Raw genomic sequence first — 23,010 nt, forward strand, 5'->3', positions numbered from 1 at the left:
TCCTCCTCCTTTACTATTAACTTGAACCCCTTATCCTTTGACAACCACACAGTCTCCCCTCTGCATATCAGGGAGAAGTGGTTTAAAAACCTTTCCTCAACAGATATTCCATTAGAAATACAGGGAGTTTTGCAACTGGGCGACAATTTTTGTTTACCAAGTAAGAATAAAGATCGAGTTCTTATGGAATTTATCAAAAGTATAGAATATAGTATCGACAGAGTGGAAGTTGGCGTTCGGCCTTTGGTTCGCCAGAGGTCGTCGGCAATTGTTAACAAGTTGGCCAATTGCAACTCTGAAGAATCTTTGTTTGATAAGGAGCTCTCGGGCGCGTCCCTAGCAGCGAGAACGTTTATACGCGATAATCCTAATATCATTTTTACCATGAGCCGATAAGGGCAATATAACGGTCGCCTTAGAAAAGACATCTTATTTGGAAAAATGAAGATCCTCCTTGGTGATACAAATACTTACATTAGAGTAAAGAAGGATCCCACCAGAAGAATTATCAACAGTTTGCATGAATTGCTTACAAGGTGGAAAAACTTAGATTACATATCCGATACGACATACAGGTCGTTGAATTGTTCGGAGGGGGTATTGCCGAGCCTATGGGCTCCCTAAGATTCACAAGTCGGGCTGCCTCCTGCGAATCATCGTCTCCTCACTGAACACGCCGCTGCACCGTCTTGCAACGTTCCTCCACAAAATCATATACAAGTCGGTCCCGGCGGACAGTCATGTGGAGAATAGCTTTCGACTGATCAACAAACTCGATGGAACTTACATTGGTGACAATTGTGAACTTATTTCACTGGATGTGATCTCTCTATTCACTAACATCCCATTGGATTTGGCAGTTGACGGCATAGTCGCGAGGTGGAATTTCATAGAGAATAACTGTACGATACCGCGCGTGGAATTTTTGGGGACAATCCGGTTTATTCTTCACTCAACTTTTTTCACCTTTGATGGCATAATCTATCAACAAACCTTCGGAGCGCCCATGGGCTCTCCGCTGTCTCCCATAGTAGCCGATTTAACCATGCGCGATTTGGAGAGCAGGGTGATAGGAGACCTTCCTTTTGAACTCCCGATCTACGTACGCTATGTTGATGATATCGCGTTGGCCGTCCCTCCCGGGACGAGCCAGGAGATACTAAGCAGTTTAACGCGTGTCATAATAGATTACAGTTTATTTTGGAAAGGGGGGGCAATAGACTCGATTTTTTGGATGTTACATTCATTCTAAACCGGGGATATGTTGAATTCGACTGGTACCATAAACCAACATTTTCGGGAAGATATCTGAATTATTACTCCTGTCACCCTCTCTGCCACAAGAGAGGCACAATATTTGGCCTAATAGACAGGACTTTCTGGTTATCACACCCAAGATATCACCAAAAGAACCTCGAATTGGTCATTGGGGTATTACGTGATAATGGGTATCCATTGCAACTGATTTTTGAAACATTTCACGAAAGGCTTAGGACTTTGTTTGCGAGAAATAAAAATAATAATTCAGGTGACGCTAACAGAACACCTGATACTAATTCGGCCCGCGTTGCATATTTTAATGTCCCATACATACCCAAATTTTTCGAGCGGTTTAGCCATGTGGTCCGTGATCTAGATGTAAAAATGTCCTACACAGGTTTGAATAAGTTACGCTCATTTATCCGCGTGCATAAAGACACACTATAGAAAGACTGGCATAATAACATTGTATACAAAATTTCATGTCAAAATTGTAATGCCTCTTATGTCGGTCAGACCAGCAGACAGTTGAGAACACGCATTAGGGAGCACAGAAATCACATAAAAAGAAACACCGCGCAAAAATCCGTGATCACGGACCACAGGCTGAATAAGCACGAATTTGATTGGGATAACGTTGAGATCTTGGATGAGGAACTGTTTCTAAGAAAGAGACTTGTATCAGAGATGCTGTTTATCAGGCGCCAGATAAATGGCCTAAACCAACAAGAAGACACAGAGTGTCTAAGTCAAGCATATATATCTGTTGTGACAAATATGCCACAAATTTCCTGAAAGACGGTCTTCGTTTAGTTGTTATCAAATTCCTTTATAGAGCCATAAATCAGTTGTAACATTAATTTCCATACATTGTATGTTTGAGAGAAGGGGATAGAGAAGGGGGGAAGCGAGAGGAAAGGGGGACAGGGATAGAGGGAGAGAGACGGAGGGGGAGGGGGGAGGGAGAGAGAGGGGGAGAGAAAGGGAGAGAGAGAGAGTGGAGAGGGAGAGGTGAGCCTCCTGTCGGAAATTCCTCACTATATTCTTCATTAGAGTCCACTTTTGAGTACCTCATGACATATTATTTCACTTTGTCTATTTAGTGGGGTATCGATCGGGGGGCTCACGGCTTTTTGCGCTGCGTGCGTCAATATGTAGATTCCACATTATAATTTATTGTATTAAATTTACTGAAGAAGGTCCAAAGAAAGGACCGAAACGTTTAGATTTAAATTTGTTATTCCAACAAGTGTATTTTTAGTATTTGCGTACCTACATCCTACGCGTGGCTCCATACAGGGTGTCCAGCAGACTAAGTGAAAAAAATGCCCTGACTTTTTTAGGTTTTCCAAGACCAGAGAAATTAATTTTTCCCTGACTTTTTAGTATTATTTTTTTTCAAAATGCATAATTTGCGTATATCTGTATGGCAAGTCAAATGTTAAATTACGAAATTATTGAGATATTTTTGTGTAAACAAATAAAATTTTGAAAAAAAGCAAAAATTTCAAGCAAACCATCTGCATTATGAACGATAATCGAAATGAACATGTCACTACAAACTATTTATAAGAGGCATATCAATTAACAATTGCTTAACTCAATTTTTTTCAACATACTAATATGTAAACTTAATACTTTATTTATATATTTTACTACAATATTATTGTAGTATACAGGCTATTGCGACGTAAGATTTGTAGTGAGTATCATAGTATCAAGTACTAACAGCCAAACTCTCTGTCTCTCTCTCTCTTTCTCTCTATCTCCCCCCTCTCCCTCCCCCTCTCTCTCACTCCTCCCCCCTCTCCCACCCCCCTCTCTCTCTCTAGTCAAATAATCACTTTACATTTATCTTTAAAAAAATTTCAAATTATTATTGAGAAAAAATGTGGAATAAAATTAAAAAATCCAAATAAATCGTAAAATTTCTTGACTTTTCCCTGACATTTCCAGATTTATAAAATCTCCTGACAATTCCCGGTTTTCCAGATTTCCCTGACCGCTAGACACCCTGCCATATAGCCTCCTTCTGAATTTGTAATTTATCAATGCAGGGAGCCTATATTTTTAATTTACGCTGGCCTTACAATGCGTTATAATTCTAGTAATTCTAGTAAATTTAAATACCAATGGTTTAATTTCAATTACATACAACAATCATTCGGTACAGGAATGGTCAATTGTCTTAAGCAATGGTTAGACTCGAATTATGGGAGAGTAAGAGCATTAGAAAAGCGTAATTTTCTAAAGGCATGTAAAAATCATGAGGTTTTTCCCTTACATTTAATGAATTTTTGTAAGATCAAGTTTAATCTGTGCCACTATAGATCCATTAAAAAATTGGGGGGCTTGCTAGGCAAATTCAAAACGGAAGCGATGAATATAGAATTTTTTGATTTGAACAGATTAATAGATTCCTTAAATGAAAGGATTTATAAATTGACACAAACTTTGGTCCATTCCCAGTTACATCTGGGAAAAAATCTGTTGTTTCCACATGGATTCTTTTAAAAGTTATCACGATAGATTACATTACACTCATAGTAAGAAGTTTAATTGGATATTAAAGAAAAAATCCATCTCTGATATGAAGAAAATGAAGCCAATTGGTGTCGTCATGGACAATGGAATGTTACATCCTATATCATACACACAGAATCGTTTGACAACTTGTAATGACTCCTTTTTAAACATACGCATAGAGGCAAATAAATTTTCTAAGAACACTAATCATCCTTTAGAACAAACTAATAAAAGTCGGTTTATCAATCTGACGAACACAGAAATTCCTTCAAATGTTTCCAATCTCCTACAGTTGGGAAACAACTTTTGCCTCCCAAATAAAGACAAAAAAAATTGCGATCCATGAATTTATAAAAGATACAGAGAGCGGGTTCAAACGAAATAACATTATGAATTTAACAACAATCCGCAACATAGCCATTCCTCAATTCAAAAAATTTTTACATAAAAATCAGAAAAAAGACTTAACACAACAAAAATTATTTGAGATGTTAAAAACAACAAAAAAATTTGGTATTGACAACCCGAACATCATATTCACTCACGCGGACAAAGGCAATGCCACAGTTGCATTAGAAAAAACAGATTACATTAAAAAGGTAGAGTTCGTACTTGAGGACAAAAACAGTTATTTGGTGATTAACAACAACCCATTGTAAACCCATGTGTAAAATCGTATGAAAAATTACTCATTGCAAACCCATGTAGAATTGTAGTATAAAAAATTACCTATTGCAAACTTATGTAGAATCATATGAAAAATTATCCATTGCAAACCCATGTAGAATCGTACTACAAAAGTAATGATATAAAAAAAAATTGCGCGCCAAGTAAAAGTAGAAACTTTTGTACCAGTGGAAAATTTAAGTTGCAAACCTATAGAGTCGTATAATGAACCAGTGAAAAATTTAATTTGCAAACCCATGTAGAATAGTATAAAAATTAAAAAATTATTAAAATTAATACAAATAAAAAAATAAAAAAATTTTAATTAAAAAAACTAGGCACTGCTAAATTTCAAAATTAACTTTAGAATATTGTTTAATTTAGCAGTGCCTAGTTTTTTTAATTAAAATTTTTTTATTTTTTTTTATTTATATTAATTTTAATAATTTTTTAATTTTTATACTATTCTACATGGGTTTGCAACTTAAATTTTTCACTGGTTCATTATACGACTCTATAGGTTTGCAACTTAAATTTTCCACTGGTACAAAAGTTTCTACTTTTACTTGGCGCGCAATTTTTTTTTATATCATTACTTTTGTAGTACGATTCTACATGGGTTTGCAATGGATAATTTTTCATATGATTCTACATAAGTTTGCAATAGGTAATTTTTTATACTACAATTCTACATGGGTTTGCAATGAGTAATTTTTCATACGATTTTACACATGGGTTTACAATGGGTAATTTTTCACTACTGGCGTGCCCATACTAGGCGCCTTTTTTTACCTTTTTTAAAGGTAAGTTTTTATAGGGATATCATTCATTTTTGTATATGATTTAGATTTACTAGGGTTGCTCAAATAATGCCATTTTTTTCAGAAACTATTTATTAAACAGATTTAAAATGTTTTTAAACATACATACCCAGATAGCCAAATCTGTCAAGAGCATGTATTAAAACTGTGTGCTATATATTTTTGCCAGCAAAAAAACTGCAGATTTTATACAAAACTTGTTATATCAGATAATGATAGCAGAACGTTGGCAGAAATGTTATAAAATCTGCTGACATAATTTGGCAACAAGTCAGTAGCAGAAATCAAGCAGGATTTGTATAGAATTATCATAGCAGATTGGTAGTAGAAACCGAGCAGGATTTGCGCAACGCAGTTTGGTGTCAGATTGACGGCAGAAATCGAGCAAGATTTGCGCGCGCACAATCTGATGGCAAATTGACAACAGGATCTGCATTTTGCAGTTATTTAATAGTTCCTTCACCTACCGCTATGTGATGTATTTTCTCGCAATCAAATTTCTGTTAAAAATAGATATAAAGTCTGCAAGTCGTGGCTATTAATAAAAGATCAAAAGTATATTTTTCTATCAGTTTAATTTTTGATATCTGACAAGTCTAACATGAGAATATTAAACTTATTAGAATCAATAGGATATACATGAAAAATTATCCATTTACTTTCTATTTAAAGCATAAAGCAGAATTTAATTCTCATATAAATTATATCTTAAATTTTATAAATTATATAAATTTAATTATTTTTACAATTTATTTTATTAATTTAATTAATAGATTAAATTGAACATTTAAAATTGCTATGTGAGATATAACTACATACAATATAATATGTTATACATTAAATATCATATTTATGAAAAAAAAAATTATAAGTAGCGGATAACACGTCTTATGCATCTGTTATATTCATCGAAATATATTGAATTTTATTATACTTATATATTCAAATGGCAAGGAACTGTGCAGATCCTACTCGATTTCTGCCGCCAATCTGCTATTAGATTGCGTTTGACAGATCTGTTCGGTTTCTGCCGCCAATCTGCCATCAAACTATATGTGCAGATCTGCTCGGTTTCTGCCGCCAATCTGCTGTCAGATTTTGCTTACTAACTATGCTAGCAGAATATCATCAATTGCGGACACAGTGGATAGGAATCTGCTGTAAAGTCATGATTAGATCTGCTGTCATACTGCCGACATGCTGCTAACATTTTGCTATCTGGGTAGATATTTCTTCTTTTTAAATATATATTATTTTTTAATATAATCTCAATCAACTTCTATAACCTTATACCAGCATGATACAAGTATATGTATGCCTTTACTGTATCAACTCTTGTTTTTTCTACGTAATCATGTCATCACAGCTTCAATCATCCCCTTATCATCTTCCCAATCTTGTTTCGCAGAGATCTTTAAATTATATGTTTAACACAGTTTAGCGATAGCTTCCAATATTTAACTTTTTGAACCACTTAATTAAATGCACTTCGCGAAATACGGTTTGGAAGATGAAGAGGGCGTGATTCAAATGTGAAAACATGGTTACGTGGAAAGGACAAAAGTTGGTACAGTAAAGGCAAGTAAATACATATAATGTATCGTACTGGCATAAAGAAATAGAAGTTGATTGAGATTACCATGTATATTGTGTATAAATTGTTGAATAAATATTCTGAAAAAATAATGTAGGGCATTACTTTTTGAGCAACTCTAGTACTATTTCAAAAAATTACAATGTCCTCATTCCTGTAATGTAAAACATATTTAAATCATTAGAGTACGTACATATATACAAAATATACTGTTTCTTTATTTTATATTAACAATTATATACTTATGAAAGAAATAGTAGGATGACAGCGTAACAAGAAAGTAATTATTATAAAAGAAATATAGTACATCTCACATATAAATAATATTGCATATCACATGTATGTAGTATATTGCATATCACATGTATCGTTACCATTTTACTATTTCTTTCATAATAATAACTACTTTCATGCTACGCTACCATTTTATTATTTCTTTCATAAGTATATAATTATTGATGTAAAATAAGGAAGCAAATAAAACCTAATAATAATAAATAACACTGGGCAACAAGGATTTTTTGTCGGGCCAATAGCAACTGATTCTGATAGGTTTTTTTCCGTAGAATTCGAATCTGAAAACGAAAATAATGAATTGGCTCTAGTTTTTAAGCAAAACGGGTTTAAAGGTGCAAAAAAACGTGTTTTTGGTCATTTTTGAACACTTGTAGAAAAACAACGAGAGCTCGTAGAACCTTCTGCTTGGGATGAAATAAAAGCTTAAATCTTGTCCTTTTAGGCGACGGATCGAAATATTAAGTGCCATTAACTTGAACTACGCGCTACTCATATTTATACAAACTAAATTAAATCGTATTTATAAATAATTCCGATGCTTATACGCGATGTTAAAATAAGTTCCCCTCATATTCACTATAACTACTAGAATGTGTGATACATTGTAAATACAAATTGAAATATTAGGTGCCATTAACTTGAAGTATGCCACATAGCACGTGGTACGCGAATAGCGCGTACTTCAAGTTAATGGCACCTAATATTTCGATTTGTATTTACAGTATATCACACATTCTAATAGTTATAGTGAATATGAGGGGAACTTATTTTAACATCGCGTATAAGCATCGGAATTATTTATAAATACGATTTAATTTAGTTTGTATAAATATGAGTAACAAGTTAATGGCACTTAATATTTTGATCGGTAGCCTAAAAGGGCAAGGTTTAAGCTTTTATTTCATCCCAAGCAGAAGGTTCTACGAGCTCCCGTTGTTTTTCTACAAGTGTTCAAAAATGACCAAAAACACGTTTTTTGCACCTTTAAACCCGTTTTGCTTAAAAACTAGAGCCAATTTTGTATTTTTAAGGCCAGATTCTTGTTCAGCACAACCAAATTTAGTAAAAAATACTCATTCCTTAAAAACAAATTGAAATTGATCATTTTTTGTTGACCAGTGTAATGTAAAGATAATAATGTTATGAATGCTATGAGCTATAAAAATGTATATAAATTCTTTATTATAGCTCATATCATTTATAGCACTATTATCTTTACATTATTTATTATTATTAGCTTTTATTCGCTTCCTTATTTTACATCAATAATTATGTACTTATAAAAGAAATAGTAGGATGGTAGCGTAGCATGAAAGTAGTTATTATTATGAAAGAAATAGTAAAATAAAATGGTAACGATACATGTGATATGCAATATACTACATACATGTGATATGCAATACTACTTATATGTGATGTACTATATTTTTTTCATAATAATATAATAACTATTTTTTTGTTACGTAACCATCCTATTATTTTTTCATAAGAATATAATTGTTAATATTGTTATAAGAAATATAAAATAAAATAATTACTTGATTCTTATAAATCTCATCTTCTTCTTCTATCGATTATGACCCTCTGGCTGGATTTTCTTATAATAAATAAAAACAAGCTAACCGCACACTTAACCTATGTCACATGTCACATATCACATACATGTTATATATATTATATATATATATATGTATATTATACATAAGCCCGCACACTGCTAATATCACAGAGCGCCACTAACGCTGTCACGTCCGGCCGCTAAACATTTTTCATTTTCTTATGTTTCTCATACAAATAATTCTAAGTCCCCTAACGCTGTTTGAAAAGCGCGCCAGCAACGGCCATGATGCCTAACTCCGCCTAGTACCTAAACGTGGCGCTGCGTAGCGCCTAGGAACTTTCCCACCACGGTGAGCGTTCCCACTACGGCAAGCGTCCCCCACCATGGGCCGCCGCAACTCCGAGCCGCCGAAACGAAGGACCTCAGATCAGTCCCAAACTTAGTCAGTTCTAATCGCGACTCCAACCAGAGCAGTTCTACTCCGAACGCTCTCTAACTCTAAATCCTAGTTCAAATTCTAATTCTAATTCTAAATCTAATAATAAGCTCTAACTCTAAGATTTGATTTTTTGTATTAAGTGCGTCTAGTGTTAACTTTAAATAAATTGTGTGTTTTATATGAACAATTCTAATATTTATTTGAAAATACAACCTCATCTTTAACCTCACGCGTTTCTAGTTCTACATCTTATATTTATTCTCAAAATCTCTAAATTCAGTTGCTTCTCCAGCGTGCACGTGTCGTATAATTACTTATTAAATAAACTATTATCGATTGAATTCTAGGCTGCGATTTAGAGAGGACGAACCGCTCATCGTTGCTAAACAATTCATTTCTTCTATTAAATTCTGGAACCTGTAATGACTGTTTCGAGAGGACAACCCGCTCACAGTCATATACCGAAACAATAACCGACAGTGAGGACCGCCGCACGTCGACTTATTGTAAAAGTAACGCAGTCTCCAGAATGTTCTATATGATTTATAATGCCTAAGACACGCCGTGCAGGAAGGAAGAATCAGCTTCGTCGAATAGTCGCGCGTTATTACCACCCGGCAAAACCAAACGAATATTCAGCTATTATTGGCACAGATTATTACAACGATCCTGACTACGAGGCATTATTCACCAAACACGTGCTATTAAGAGAGTGGCCCGCGAAATTATCGCAAATCGACATCAAAAAACCTGAGCCCCCGCCAGTCGACATCCCAGAAAACGACCCCCGCAAATCCGGTTACCTCCAACGCAGAGCTGAAGCCTTGCACGAGCAATACGAGAAGCCACTCCAAAACATCGTGGAACTGCCACCCACCAACTACAAGCTCGACTAAAAGGTAAGTAAAAGAAATATCTCTCGTCAACTTATGATCCTTCGGTTTCACTTAAAAGTAACAATAACGTTCTACTTTAACTGTAAATGAACAACTTTTTCAACGGGCAAACCAAACTAAAATAGTACGTAGCTACAGAGTCATAAAAGTGAAACTCGGGTCATGATAAAAAAAAAAGGGTCAGTCATAAAAGTGAAACTCGGGTCCGATAGAAAAAAGGGTCAGTCATAAAAAAAAAGACAAAGGAGCGATTTCTCTTTCCAAATTCTTTGGCCGGTTTCGTTTTTCGTGCTAGAGTAAGAGAACGGATATTTTCCAATATTAACACGCTTTAATTGTTTAAACAATATATTACTCATGTGTCCGCGTAGTTTTTCCAACTATATTATTCCACCCTTTGAGGAGGAATACGAGACAATCGAGACTGTCGAGACGATTTATTGTCAACGTGCCACAGGGTACATTCATCTAGGTACGGACGCCGCGTTGTGCATACGTTGTTACTTCAAATTAAGCACAAGCGAAAAGTCTAATTGGGTAATTTCAGTAAAGCACCTCCTCATAATCGGTGAGTTGCCCACTGGAATAACGTGTTCCGTGTGTAATTTGAACAGATTGACACAAACTCGCGATCCACACCACCATTGTCTCGTGTGTCAAATCGCATATCTAAAGTATCTCGACGGAGAAGAAACTCCCTACACGAACAGTGACGGCAATACAGTAGTGACCGTTTTCCACGCGATTAACAATTCGTTCGACAGGTACCCAGAATACCTCTAACTAAACAACGCAAATTCGTGTTTCCTATTCACTCTTGTATCTATCCGTTCTGGACGCATGACCATATATTCGGATAGCCTCCGTCGCGGGCAATCCCCGGAAATAAATCTCCGAAAAGCGATGTTGTCTTGCGCAATAGTCCGAGTACGTTGTTCGTGAAAATATATTCCGCGAATTATACCCCGCGACTCCGCGCGGACGTAACAACGCCGTCTGTTGTGAAACGTGAGAACTGGACAAGATTACTACTACATGCATCTATTGCATGGTTGTTTACGTGTGATATACGTGTATGCATGTGTTGTATACGTGTGATTAATAATACGTGTAGCACGATAGATACTACTATGTATGCGTGAACGATGATGATGATGATGATGACGTGGACGTTTCTTAAAAGAAATTTTTCATATTTAGACTTTGCATTATGATATTTCCGCTTATAAAGCACGTAGAGCAAAATTAAATACACTTTCATTATATAAATCGAACTCAATCTATCGATTAAGCCTAGTAAAAACTCGATCGCTTCAGTCGTTATTGAGCATCCGAATCTATGACTATCTCGAACTGTCCGATTCGCGTAAAGATACACGGTGCCTCGCTTCTAAGAGTCGGCTTCGCCCTAACTAGGCGCGAGATACTACCGTGTCTCTTGATCCGTGTGTAAAAATAGAGAGGGATCTTAATAACCTTTTAAAAAATGGTTAAAAAATGATCTGATTTCAAAAAAGGAATATTATAGGCTACATTCTAGTGATTCCTTATTACCAAAGGCCTATGGTCTTCCTAAGATACACAAAGAAGACATTCCTTTCAGAATCATTGTCTCATCTGTTAGTACGGCATTATATTCATTGGCATCCTTCATACATAAGATACTCTTAAGCAGTTTGCCGACAGCAAAGAGCCATGTGAACAACAGTTTTGATTTGTACAGCGTACTTAGTGGCACCACAGTTGACAGGAATGATATACTAATTTTAGACGTTGTTTCATTATTTACAAATGTACCTCTTGATCTTGCGATCAACAGCATCAAAAAAAGATGGAATCACATAGGAGCTCATACAAAATTACGAACGAATTTATATTCGCGATCAATTTTATTTTAACATCAACTTATTTTTCATTTAACAACAAAATCTATAAACAAACGTTTGGGAGCCCTATGGGATCCCCATTATCACCAATGATTGCAGATTTGGTCATGCAGGATTTGGAAACAACAGTACTTAATACACTAAATTGGCATACTTCGTTATACTACAGATATGTTGATGATATTATAATGACTGTACCTTCAAATTCGGTATCCACAATTGTAAGCGCTTTCAATGATTATCATGATCGTTTAAAGTTCACGGTGGAATATGAGGCAGACCGTTGCTTAAGTTTCTTAGATTTATTAATTAAAATAAAAAACAACACAATTTATATTGATTGGTTTCACAAAGAAACTTTTTCAGGAAGAGTTCTGTCATTTTTTTCGAGCCATCCGTTTTGTCAAAAAGTAGGAATTATTTATATTCTGGTGGATAGAGCATTATTGTTGTCTCATCCACAATTTCATAAAAAGAATATAGAATTGATAATCAATATATTACTGAGCAACGGTTATCCTCTAGATTTAATATTCAAAATAACAAAAAGAAGAATTGAGAGTCTTATTTCCAACAAAATCAATAAAAAAGAACAAATGGAAACAACAAAACATTCGGGACAAAACAATGACAGAAGTGAAAAGGATTTTTGTTATCCCATATGTTAAAAATATTTCTGAAATGATAGTCTCCACGATTAAAAAAACTGATCTAACAATAGGATACCGATGTTTAAATAAATTGGATACAATTATCAAAGTACAGAAAGATAAAAACTTTTTTACAACTAACTCGAATGTTATATACAAAATAAATTGCAATGATTGTAACGCATCTTATGTTGGACAGACAAAAGACAATTACGGACAAGAATAAAAGAACACATTAACAACATAAAAATGAATTCGGAAAAACATTCGGTAATTTCAGAACATATTTTGAAAGAAGGACACACATTTAATTGGGAAGACGCGAAAATTCTGGAAAAAAATTACCATAAGAGACTTATTTCAGAGATGTTACATATTAAGGAGCAAAAAAATGGTTTAAATTTGAATAAAGATACAGAATTACTTAACGAAGCTTATTATGATATTTTACAAGATTTGACAAACACTTAAAAAATAAAAAAATTTAAAAAAAACCTGTGTTTATAAGTTGTTTTTATTTCAACTGTCGAGTCATTTCGAACATTCGAGTTTAGAATTTGTGGGAGGTAAGACGTCTCATCGAGTCAGGAGGCGACGGAAATAGAAAAATAATGGACACACAAGTAAGTGTGGTGAAGAGATTATCAATCGAGCGTTATAAGGACGTTAACATCACACAATAATTATTGACGCAACCTTGATATTTTTATAGAATATACATCTCCACGCATACGAAAAGCATAGATCATTGGGGGATAATTGTAATTTCTCGCCCTTAACCGATGAAAGAATAATTAGTCACTAATGATTTGTGAAAGTGCACATCGACATGACCTTTACTAATTCTCATTTCGCTCATCATTGACCATCCTGGATGCTCAAAAGACTCTCTCATATACTTTTGAAAATAATGATCGGTTCGGTTTTATTGTTACATGGAGTTTTTATTGTACTTGAGTTAGAAATGTACTGAGGAAGGCTGCGTACAGCCGAAACGTTTATTATGTTGTAAATTTATAGAAGAATAAATAATATTTGTGAACATATAATTAATTTTGCTCGTTAGTTGGCCGAAAAGTCTTTATTTATTGTTATATTAGAATACGAGCGGTAATAATTTAAGTATATTTTTATCAATTGTCTCTTGATTTTCAAGATCAAATAAATACGATGAACTTCTGATTTTATTCGGAAATAAATTATGCAACACTTATACACTTCCTCATCAGTATGACATGATTAGAAATTATCTACGACTTCTTAGTCGCTTCAAATTAACAATCAAAGAAATTAACATTTAATTGATCTTGAACATCGTCATCTTGGAATGATGGGAAAATTTTTCGACGCATCACATCGTTGCCACGACAATGTGTATATCCCATTAACTGTTTTCCTTTTATATGTTGACTTTTTTTATTTTTTACGTGCATTGGGTTACATTTTTTGTAATGTAATCTTAAAGTTTTTTTTAGAAAAAAATCCTTTGCAATGACTGCAACAAACATAACTTTCGTCAGTATTTTTATATTTCGCTTGAGGATGTCGACAAGCTATGAGAATTCCCGTATTTAAATCGCCATCAGTGTTATGAAGATAATTCCCATATTTTCGAATTTTTTCAATAATTTTGCGTCGTTCTGAGTTGCCTTTTGGAAAATGTATAAATTTTTTAACATCTGGTACATTTTTATGTTTCAGTTCCAAGTGTCGAGCAAACTTTGTTTGCAGTTTTTTACAATACGGGCAAAAATATTTTTTAAGTGAATAATCTACGTTCTCGTTTTTTGAAACAGGCACAATAACTTCACGAATATCAACAGGAGGTGCAGATTTATTAATGGGAAGATTCAAATTATCACTTATATTAGAATTTATTTCATTTTGCTCCATTGTAATATTGCTACTCGGTATATAATTTGAACTCTTTTCTTCATGTCTATCAGTCGTTGTGTCATTGACTTTTTTCGAGACAGTTTCTTCAATAACGCTAGATTCAATGTCCTTTTGTGATGATGTATCTGCAATATAATCGCGAGATTCTTGCTCATTTTCAATTATTTCATTACAATCTTCGATAATTTGTTCCTCAGTATTAGATGAAATATTTTTTTTAGGGATATTCGATTTCACATTTGAGATTTCTAACCAATCATCTCCGATAAATTTCATAATGTCGGTTGCTCCACTAGGCGTACTACTTTCAATGGATAAATTGGAATCAGTTGATGAATTTTGACGAATTGTGGTTAAACGCTTGTCAATTTGATTCTCTATTGATTGTGGTGGTGTTTTCGAAATGGGTGTTGAATAACCAGTGCCTTCTACAGGATCGGAAATGCGAGTTTGATCAAATGATGGCAACGATCTTGAATCATTATTTGTATTATTTATGTTATTAGTTTCATTCATCTTCCTTTGCAAGGCTTCATATAAATCTAACAATTAATAATTAAAATTTAGCATCGAACAAGTATATGTAAAATATATTGGTATAATAATAACAATAATAAATATAACTTAAATAACAAAAAAAAACAAAAAGGCTCGTATAATGCAACGCAATAAATAATAATAATGGAATATAGTGAAAGGCCAACTAACGAGCAAATAAATAGATATAATATAAAATAATAAATTCATTTAATCATTTAATCATGCTCTTAAAATTAATAACATGTAAATTCTTAACTTGTAGACGTTTCGACTTACTTAGTCTTCCTCAGTACAAATTCTAACTTAAACAAACGCTTAAATAATATAATAATTAAAGTATATCAAACGACCATGACGAGCGAAATATCATCAATATTTTAACATCGGTGTATTTTCTGAGAGGCACAGCAAGAATAACATTTCCCATCTTATCATTATGGAACGCTTTTGTTAGTAATGAGAGATTTTAAACCCATTCTTCGTTTGAAGGCGAGAAAGGATTTGTCCAAATTTTGTCAGTTTGAATGTATTTGTCAATCAATATAAATGCGAGTTCCATAGTAACAGACTGGTTTTGTATCTTTGTATTAAACTGTAACTAAACATTATCAATTGTGTAAAATTATAGGAACAATGTTAAATAAATTAACTTACAATGCGTCCTGATAATAAAATTCTGTTTTTAGCTTCTTGTCTATAGCGTGTCTCTAACTTGACTGTGGGTAACAATTATATATTCAGATAATAAGTCATCGTGTAAACAAGACAAGAAATCATAAATTAGCTAATTCATCTAGGATGTCAAAATAAACATTATCAAGTAGTTCTGTGTCCTTGTTTAAATTAATACCGTTTTTTTGTTCTTTTATGTGTATCATTTCTGAAATGAGTCGTTTATGGTAGTTATTTTCAAAGTCTAAGATTTCTATATTGTTCCAGTCAAATGTATGTTTTTTATTTAAGATGTGTTCACTAATTACAGAATGTCTTGACGAGTCTAACTTTACATTATTGACATGTTCCTTGAGTCTAGTATGTAACTGTCTCTTTGTCTATCCCACATATGACGCATTGCAATCGTTGCAATTAATTTTATAAATCACGTTGGAATTGCAGGAGTGTGTTTTTGTCCTTCTGTACCCTAACAAATCTGTTCAATTTATTCAAACATCTGTATCCCACAGTCACTTCTGGTTTTTTGATCGCTGACGCAACTCGCTCTGATATCGCATTTATATAGGGAATGATAAAAAATGTGTTGTCTCTCTTTTCATTATTTATTCGCTGTTTTTCGGAATTTGTGTTCTTTATATTTAATTTATTGGAAATAAGACTTTTGATCCTACGGTTGATTACTTTAAAAATAAGATCTAGAGGGTAACCGTTATCCAGCAATATGTTAATGATAAATTCCAAATTCTTTTGATGAAAAGTGGGGTGAGACAGTAATATCGCTCTATCTACCAAGCTATATATGGTTCCAATTTTATGACAAATTGGGTGATTTGAGAGGTATGATAGAAATCTCCCTCTTTGTCACTCTTTGAATAGATTTCGAACTAAGCTATACAACACTCACAAAAATAAATTTACGTGGTTGGTGGATTCAAATAAACAACTTGAAATCAAAAAGATAAAACCAATTTAATTGTATTATGGATCACAACAAATTTCAACCTAAGAGGTTCAATTTTAATAACTCTTCACACACACACATAACAGGATCCACAGAAACAATTAACACACTAATCAAAGCCAGCAGTTTTTCAAAAAAACCTCCCTATCACGTAGACCAACTAAACGATAAGTGGTTTATCAATTTATCGGACACAGAAATCCCTCCACACGTATCTACCCTCCTGCAGCTGGGTGATAAATTCAGCCTTCCAGTTAGCTCTGATAAGAAAGATGCAATTCATGAGTTCATTAAGGACATCGAAAGCAATTCGAAACGTAAAAATCTTACAACTATCCGCAATATTGCTGTTCCACAATTTTTCCATTACTTACACAACAACACTCATAGAGACCTAACAATAGAAAAACTCATGACAATGTACAAATCAACAAAAGAATTTTGTCATCACAATCCCGATATACTTTTTACACGAGCTGATAAAGGCAACGTTACAGTCGCAATGGACAGAGCTTACTACATTAAAAAAGTGGAAGACCTGTTGAATGATATGAATACTTACTCGATTATTAAAAAAAATCCATCCATAAAAATAGAAAAAGATCTAAATAATACGTTAAAACATTGGCTAAAAAAAGAATATATCAACAAAAGGGAATACCATGCACTACGCTCCAGTGATTCACTCCTACCTAAAGCCTACGGTCTCCCCAAAATCCATAAAAACAATGTCCCCTTCCGAATCATAGTTTCATCGGTTAATACTGCTCTTTACTCATTAGCATCTTACATTCACAAAATATTACTTAAAAGTCTCCCTCGAGCTAATAGTCACGTCAGCAACAGTTTTGATCTGTGCAAAACTCTCTCTGGCAAAACATTAGGTAAATCGGACGTCATAGTTTCATTAGATGTTGTCTCACTTTTCACAAACATTCCTCTAGATCTTGCTATTAACAGCATAAATAACAGATGGAAATTTATTGAAACTCGTACAAAAATTCCGAAAAAAGAATTTGTTTCTACCACTAATTTTATTTTATCTTCCACATTTTTTACATTCAAGGACAAAACATATAAACAAACTTATGGTACTCCTATGGGATCTCCATTATCACCCATGATGGCAGATCTAGTGATGCAAGATCTGGAGGAATCCATTTTAAATAATTTAGATACGACTTTAATTTTCTACCATCGTTATGTAGATGATATAATACTAGCAACTCATGCAGAAAAAATAGAAGATATTGTGAATAATTTTAATAACTATCATGAAAGATTGAAATTCACGGTTGAATATGAGGTTGATCGTTGCATTAGCTTCTTAGATCTTAACTTAATAGTAATAGACAATATATTACACTTAAATTGGTTCCACAAAAAAACTTTTTCGGGGAGATTTCTATCATACCTCTCAAATCACCCAATTTGTCATAAAATTGGAACCATATATAGCTTGGTAGATAGAGCGATATTACTGTCTCATCCCACTTTTCATCAAAAGAATTTGGAATTTATCATTAACATATTGCTGGATAACGGTTACCCTCTAGATCTTATTTTTAAAGTAATCAACCGTAGGATCAAAAGTCTTATTTCCAATAAATTAAATATAAAGAACACAAATTCCGAAAAACAGCGAATAAATAATGAAAAGAGAGACAACACATTTTTTATCATTCCCTATATAAATGCGATATCAGAGCGAGTTGCGTCAGCGATCAAAAAACCAGAAGTGACTGTGGGATACAGATGTTTGAATAAATTGAACAGATTTGTTAGGGTACAGAAGGACAAAAACAAACACTCCTGCAATTCCAACGTGATATATAAAATTAATTGCAACGATTGCAATGCGTCATATGTGGGACAGACAAAGAGACAGTTACATACTAGACTCAAGGAACATGTCAATAATGTAAAGTTAGACTCGTCAAGACATTCTGTAATTAGTGAACACATCTTAAATAAAAAACATACATTTGACTGGAACAATATAGAAATCTTAGACTTTGAAAATAACTACCATAAACGACTCATTTCAGAAATGATACACATAAAAGAACAAAAAAACGGTATTAATTTAAACAAGGACACAGAACTACTTGATAATGTTTATTTTGACATCCTAGATGAATTAGCTAATTTATGATTTCTTGTCTTGTTTACACGATGACTTATTATCTGAATATATAATTGTTACCCACAGTCAAGTTAGAGACACGCTATAGACAAGAAGCTAAAAACAGAATTTTATTATCAGGACGCATTGTAAGTTAATTTATTTAACATTGTTCCTATAATTTTACACAATTGATAATGTTTAATTACAGTTTAATACAAAGATACAAAACCGGTCTGTTACTATGGAACTCGCATTTATATTGATTGACAAATACATTCAAACTGACATAATTTGGACAAATCCTTTCTCGCCTTCAAACGAAGAATGGGTTTAAAATCTCTCATTACTAACAAAAGCGTTCCATAATGATAAGATGGGAAATGTTATTCTTGCTGTGCCTCTCAGAAAATACACCGATGTTAAAATATTGATGATATTTCGCTCGTCATGGTCGTTTGATATACTTTAATTATTATATTATTTAAGCGTTTGTTTAAGTTAGAATTTGTACTGAGGAAGACTAAGTAAGTCGAAACGTCTACAAGTTAAGAATTTACATGTTATTAATTTTAAGAGCATGATTAAATGAATTTATTATTTTATATTATATCTATTTATTTGCTCGTTAGTTGGCCTTTCACTATATTCCATTATTATTATTTATTAACTTAAATAAGTTTTACAGAGAGTATAGTTTGGGGACAGACATACTTAAAAATTTTTAAAGTTTTAAAAGTTTTAATCAAACAAGTTTTTCCTTGTACAATTTTCACTTTCTTCGAAAGAGATATGAGACATTCTTAATTATCAAAATTAACGAATACTTGACTATTTATTTTAAAAAATTTTAAAGTAAATGGTCATCTGTCCCCAAACTATACTCTCTATAAAATTTATTTAAGAGGTTATATTTAGAAGTTATATATTATTAATTAACTTACCATCAGTATTCAATAAATAACCTTGGTATGATCCCTTATTTGTTTTAATCAAACAATTTTGTCCTTGTATGACTTTTACTTTCTTTGAAAGAGTTATGAGGCATTCTTGATTATCAAATTTTACTAACGAATACATATTGATTAAAAGTCTGAAGTAGAAAACAAGTAGAGAACAAGTAGAGAAAAATACAAATTCTTCATTCAAACAATAAAATAGTTATAATAAAGACAATCTATCTCTTTGGCCTGAGAGTATTCTGGCATCGAAACAACAAGCGCAAATCATATATATGTAAGTGTGGCGCTTCGGCTAGTTTCGGACAACAAAAGAGACTGTTATCTGTCTCCTTTCTACCGAGTCGGCAACAAAGGCAATGTCGCTTTTTAATACGCGTTTTTTTAAAATCTTTTAATATTATATATTTATACAACAGTTATAAGACAACACTTATCACATTAAAATAATAATGCTTTAATTAATATTTTTTATTTAAGTATACTGCATATAAAAGTATTTTTGAAAAATAACTTAATATTTAAAAATTTTATTTTATTCAAGAAGACTTTATTTAATGAATTTTAAATTTAGTTTAATTATTTACACTTTTTTTATTTATAAATTTTATTTATTACATATGATAGTCTAAATGTGTTCTAGTTACGCACGTTGTTAACGCAAAGGGAATTAAAGACATGATTCACGAAATCTGGCTGAAATATGCAAATAAATTCCAGCACTATTTGATAGCAAACAGTATGTATGCAGGGTCTGATAATTCGTGGTCATTCGCTCGTGGGTGAGTAAAGCTTATTAAGAAAAAGAGAAAGAAAAATAGAAAAATTTATCATTTTGCAATTTAAAATCGGCGAATCTTGTACGATAAGACGGCGAGTCAACTCTTTGCGAAAAGTACCACGTGAGCAACTTATACAAACTAAATAACAAAATATTTATTATATTATATTTTAATAAACAATTAAATGTTTGCATTTAATAGCGACATGTTCCGAAAATTTATAGAAAAAAATATATAAACCCTTCTGCAAATAAGTATACTATTACAATATTTTCATAAATTGAAATTATTATTTTTCACAATTTATCTCTACGTAACTAATAGTTTTCTGTAAAAAATTATTTATCAATTGAGAGAGAGAGAAAGAGAAAGAATGACTTTATATAATTAATGATATACAGGATGCTAAAGACCAAATTTATTAGTTATTCAAGTGCATATTTTGAAGATTTTTTAAATCTTATGAGATGAAGAAGTTCGCGAATGGGAATTAACTACAATTATCTGCCTTGAAAGAATGTTGAATATGTATGTAATATTTACTCAGGACGTATACTTTCAGACTAAGTTTAATGAATTTTTTTACGTGCAATGCTTGAAAGACGATTCTTTTAAAGAATAATAATGTAAATTTTTTAATAATAATTATATCTTTTAAATTTTTATAAAATAATATTTATTTTTTATGAAATTATAATTCATCATTTTTAATTTCTCTTTTAAGAAATGTGGACTAAAAAAATATGTTTAATAAAAAGAAATTATTATTGTATAACTGCATAAAATATGCTTGAGAAGCATTGCGATAAAGCGCTTATTTTGGGGACTTAAAACATGTCTTAAAATATGCATGTTGAAACAAAATGTTTAATTTGAGGACACTTTCGTATATCGATTGCATAATTTGAGGACAGTCTCCAATCAATGCCTTTGTTCAAAAAATCTCAAAGTATACAATGACTACAAAATTATCAATATTTTTTTGTTTATTGCTTTATAAATAAAATTTCCAATAACGTGTTATTTGTGAGGTGTCATAGCATTAATTAAACAAATAAAAGGGGGATGTCCCGAAATATGCTTTATGCGTAGATATATATATGCTAAACTACCGATAATATATAACTTAATAATAATAATAATTATAATACACATTATACAGGATGTCGTTCGCGCTTCACCTATCGTGAACAGGTAAAGTGAGTTAAACCGTGTAGAAAGGGCTAACTCTCGCGGGTATTACCGTGCGGCGAGAAGAGACAGATCATTGTTATGTGACTACGACGCGAGAATCCAACGTTACGCACCGCTCGTACGTAGCCGTTATCATTTGTAGAACATTTCTCTCGAAGTTTTATCATGCGCCTAGTGCGATCGCGTAATAATGGGCTGCTTTTTCTCTTTTCTCATTACGCATTTATACTCGCGCAAAGTGGCCGATCTTTTCAAATTAATTTCTGATTATTGCGAAAATCGTAAATCATAAAATAACTTTTCTATTCCGATTAATGCGCTGTATCTGCAAACGAGTGATATGGATACCTGTGGATATTATCGGATACCTATATATTATATGTATACAGAGTGTTCGGTTGTTCGCGTTTCATCTCTCGTGGGCAGGTAGAGTGGGTTAAATTCTGAGTAGAAAAGTTATCTACTGTTTTGCCACCTTCGCAATAATTAATGAGAAAATAATAAAAATCAATCAATTTATGAGAGTTTAAACAAGCGGCGAAAAAAGACAGCCTACGCTTACGTGTAACTAGGCGAGCGGCGAAAAGAGTCTAATGTTACACGATTGCTAGGCGCGCGATGAAGCGGGGAGGAGTGCTCTACAAAAGATATTTATGTATGTACAAGTAACGCATAACGCTGGACCCCCGAATAGGCTACCTCCTCTTCTCGCCGCGCGCTTGTAATCACGAATTGATCAACTTATAAAATTATTTTCTCATTAATTTATTGCAAAAATCACAAAATGGTAGAGGACTTTTCTGCTTGTTTTTTTTAATCCACTCTACCTGCCCACGAGAGGTAAAACGCGACATCCTGTGTAATATCTTGTGTATTATACATATTATTATTAAATAATTATAAGTAGTTATTTAGCATTAATATATTTATATGCAAAGCATATTTCGGGGCATTCCCCTTTTATTTGTTTAATTAATGCTATGACACCTCACAAACAACATGTTATTGGAAATTTTCTTTATAGAGCAATAACAAAAAAATATTGATAATTTTGTAGTCATTGTATATTTAGAAATTTTTTAAACAAAGGCATTGATTGGAGACTGTCTTCAAATTATGCAATCGATATACGAAAGTGTCCTCAAATTAAACATTTTGCTTCAATATTTTTAAGGTATATTTTATGCTTGTAAAATAAAATTTTATCTCAATATTTTTCAAGCATGTTTAACAGTTTAAGTGCTAATTTCATTTGTTGAACTTATTTTTTTAGTCCACATTG

This window comes from Prenolepis imparis, unplaced genomic scaffold, assembly GCF_030444845.1.
Source record: "Prenolepis imparis isolate NDT839.2.m4 unplaced genomic scaffold, iyPreImpa1.0 SCAF_12, whole genome shotgun sequence".
Lineage (NCBI taxonomy): Eukaryota > Metazoa > Arthropoda > Insecta > Hymenoptera > Formicidae > Prenolepis > Prenolepis imparis.